Source organism: Sesamum indicum, linkage group LG8 (genome assembly GCF_026168435.1).
Source record: "Sesamum indicum cultivar Baizhima isolate 11 linkage group LG8, ASM2616843v1, whole genome shotgun sequence".
NCBI lineage: Eukaryota > Viridiplantae > Streptophyta > Magnoliopsida > Lamiales > Pedaliaceae > Sesamum > Sesamum indicum.
The window spans coordinates 19758553-19762312 of NC_142664.1; the positions used below are offsets into that span (position 1 = coordinate 19758553).

The 3760-nt window shown below is 38.8% G+C and overlaps 1 pseudogene across 1 annotated transcript; it reads left to right on the forward strand.

Moving 5' to 3' along the window:
- The first annotated feature begins 282 nt into the window (after window positions 1-282).
- Window positions 283-3333, forward strand: LOC105168178 (transcription factor BHLH094-like; annotated as a pseudogene). Its single transcript, XR_016067066.1, has 6 exons — window positions 283-854; window positions 1204-1389; window positions 1589-1654; window positions 2319-2387; window positions 2503-2568; window positions 2839-3333. The product of XR_016067066.1 is annotated as a transcription factor BHLH094-like (transcript).
- Window positions 3334-3760: the final 427 nt, after the last annotated feature.

Consider the following 3760-nt stretch of genomic DNA (forward strand, 5'->3'; position numbering starts at 1 on the left):
TTATTGTGAAATGTTCGATTTGAGTCGTAACTACTGTTCAAAAGGTAAGTATGTTACTATGATTTTACTAAAATGATAAATAAATTAAAATTAGATCTCAAAATGAACTAATTTTTGGATGGATTGGATTTCATAAATATAGCTTATGAAAGGACACAATTGGTTGTGATTGAACTACTTGAACATCTTTAGAATAAATGGAGATTAAGAAGTAGTGGGAGCGGGTGCAGGTGAGCCAGGTGTAGAGGAGAATAGCATGGAAGGCTTAAGACATGAAACGCTGGACGCTCCGAGAAAAGCTCACTCAAAGTCACTTCTTTTCAACTCCCGAGGTCTCTCTTTCTCTCTCTCTCTCTCTCTCTCTCTCTCTGTGGAGTGTGAAGTGAGAGAAGAAGCACACGCACTGCTGGTGCTGGTGGTAGCCATTGTACGCTAGTGTGTACTGTGCGCACCCAACAACCTCCATTCTTGAAGGAAAGAAGATCCACTCCCCACCCCACCCCACCTGTACATACACACCTGACTGTATCTATCTATACATTCATGATCCTTCATCTCCCGTGACTGCTCTCAGGCCGCGGAATTTTGTTTCGGGTGTTAGAAAAATGGATCCACAAGGGCCGGCGATGATGAACGACGGAGGAGTTTATAACTTCGCCGAGATCTGGCCGGGGTTTCAGATGACTGCCGCTGCGACGTCGTATGGGTTGGGCTTGGATCCGATGGTCATGGACCCGAGATCGAATCATAGCCCCCCCAATCATAATTCCCGGAAGCGCCGCGACGAGGATGACTGCGCCAAGGGAGGAGCTTCCACCAGCAATAGTAATGGCAACGGCAATCACAATGTTTTGGTAATGTGTTAACTGGGACAACTCCTTTAATTTCCTAGCTGCTGACTATGATTATTCCACTGTCTATACAGAGGCACCCTCGTACTAGTACTATTCTTATCGTTATTCAATACTGATACACTTGCTTGGATTATTCGTTCATAGTATGTAATGTTTGGCTGACTGTGTTCTGCTATGTTATTTATTTGGACTTGAAGAATTTATGTTTCCTTTATATGGTGTACTTGTTCTTGTAATAATATGAGTTTGTGTGTCTTCTTCAATTGTAGTAAGTGGATAATGTGTAAAAGACACATTTCTTCAATTTGTTTAAGTTCTAATATTGTAATTATTGTTGAAACTGAATCAGAAAGGTGATAGTAAAAGACTGAAGGCGGTAGGATCAAACGAGAATCATGAAAATAAACTAGAACGAGAAGGGAATTCAGGCAAGGGAACGGAGCAACCAAAACCAGCTGAGCCGCCAAAACAAGACTACATCCACGTGCGAGCGAGAAGAGGTCAAGCTACTGATAGTCACAGTTTAGCTGAAAGAGTAATGACAAGACCCCAATTCTCTTTTGTTCATATGTGAAGATTTAATCTTTCCGAGGTTTCATGGCGTATGTCGTTGTTAGTTAGAAAAGTAAAGTGAATGAATAATGCTATAAGTTAGCAGTGGAGTATTGATGAATAAATAATCGATGATGAATGTGGATACTAAGTGGTTTCTCTTGTTCCACTCTTTGGTGCAGGCTAGGAGAGAAAAGATTAGCGAGAGGATGAAAATTCTCCAAGATTTAGTTCCTGGTTGTAATAAGGTGAGCATCAACAACTTTTGGACTTGATTGTCTTGTTGAAAATGTTATACCTTTTTTTTTTTTTAATGTTATCAAGAATAAGGAATGCCTCAGTTTTTTCTTGTTATGTGTTTGATGAAAACACATGATGTAAGCAAACACACTTGTAAGCTTTGTTGACATCAGTTATGCTTCTCATTGCCATTTGAAATGTAGGACCAAATTTTGCGGACAAGAGGCACGCAATGTCTTTTGAGTCCTACATTGTGGGAATTTGCCATGGAAATTTTTTGGGTTTAAATGCATATGGCCATGCTTTTATTTTTCCATGTAGTATTGTTTATTGAACGATTTCATATATGTAGGGCTGCATTTCTTTACATATCAAGAACCTTTCCATTTCTCATCTTTTATCATGAACTGTGTTCATCGATGCCTTATGATCTGTTTTTCCACATTGGTAGAATCTGGGCAAAATCATGAAAATTTACAACATGTGCATGAACTGGGTTATGGATTATCTCTGATGTTCCATCTTGATTGCATTATGTTGATTTGATGTTCCATAATAACCTCTGGACGTATTTTTGCAAATATTTCTTTCCCATGTTCTTTATTGCAAGGATCTACTGCAATTTGGTACTTCCAAAGTAACTAATTCTTAGAGGGGATCTTTTGGTTCCAGGTTATTGGCAAAGCACTGGTGCTCGATGAGATTATTAATTACATCCAATCATTGCAACGCCAGGTTGAGGTACATCACTAGATTTCTACATCTGTCTGTATGTGTATGTTTTGTTGCAATATGTCTCTGTTTGTAAACAAGTCCACTTGAGAAATGCACTAATCACAGTTCACTCGTCCCATAGTTTCTGTCAATGAAGCTTGAAGCAGTCAATGCAAGAGGGGGGATCGATGGATTTCCTTCAAAAGATGTAAGTGCTTCAAACATGATATACAACCGTCTGAATTTGGTTGAACGTTTTTGTCACTTCAAGTTTCAGTCATCAAATTATACATATTGGTTCCACCACATGCTCTTCGGCAAACATAGTAGAAGGATTTTCCATAGATTCAAGGAGATTGTTTTGACAGTAGTTTCCCCTTCTGACATTCGCCTCCATCAGTCTGTTCCCAAAGTTTCTTGTGATAATTTGCAAAAGTGCTTACATGTTTTTCTTCTGTTCATGACTTTTCTTTGGCAGTTTGCGCAGCAACACATTTGATGCTTCTAGCATGGCATTTGGTCCTCAAAGTACAAGAGAATACGGTAGGAGTTCATCACCAGATTGGCTGCACATGCAAATTGGCGGTGGCTTTGAACGAACATCATGAGAAGAATTCTCATCAATAGTGCACCAAAAACTGTGCTTCTTCCTCAACAGCATACATATTTCTTGCAAATCAAAATATATTTCAATTTTCCTCTATCAGGTACGAGCAGTTTCACGTGGTACTATCGAAGCTTTATATTCCGCGGCAATCCTCCATGTCTGGTGTGGAAAATGGTTTCCCTTTTATAGAAGGCTTTGCTTTTTCCGGTCCATTTACCCAAGAAAGATTCATAGAATCAATGATCTTGCGAAATCCCTGTTCCAAACTTCTACATTCTTGTTGTATTATCTCCGTCATTGCTGTTTGCAATTGGCTTGTAGTTACGAACTTGATGATTCATCGAATAAAAGTAAGCTTTGTCATTACATATTTTCTCATATCGAACTGTGTATTTTAGATTTTTCTACTATGATTCCGAGTACTGTTGGTTCTGCTGATGCAATGATACCTTTAGGTAGAAATGGAACAGCAAACCACTATGAAACCAGAACAACACATTAATCAGATTGAACAAATGCAGCAAATAAAATCGCTTTCATTGAAACTGTTGAATAGATCAAAAGTAAGAAAAACCTGAAGAGTGTGCAGACCACCTTAAAAGCAACAAAACACTGCACATTGCTATGCAATAATTAAGAGCAACCAAAAAAGAGTACTCCTGTAGAAGAACTTCTGGAAACCGCCGGATCTTTTCTGTGTTTTTCTTCACTGTACAGAGAAAAAATCATAAGGCCTAACTACAACAACCTGATCAGAGAAAACTATTATACAGAAACAGCAGTTTGAAAAACT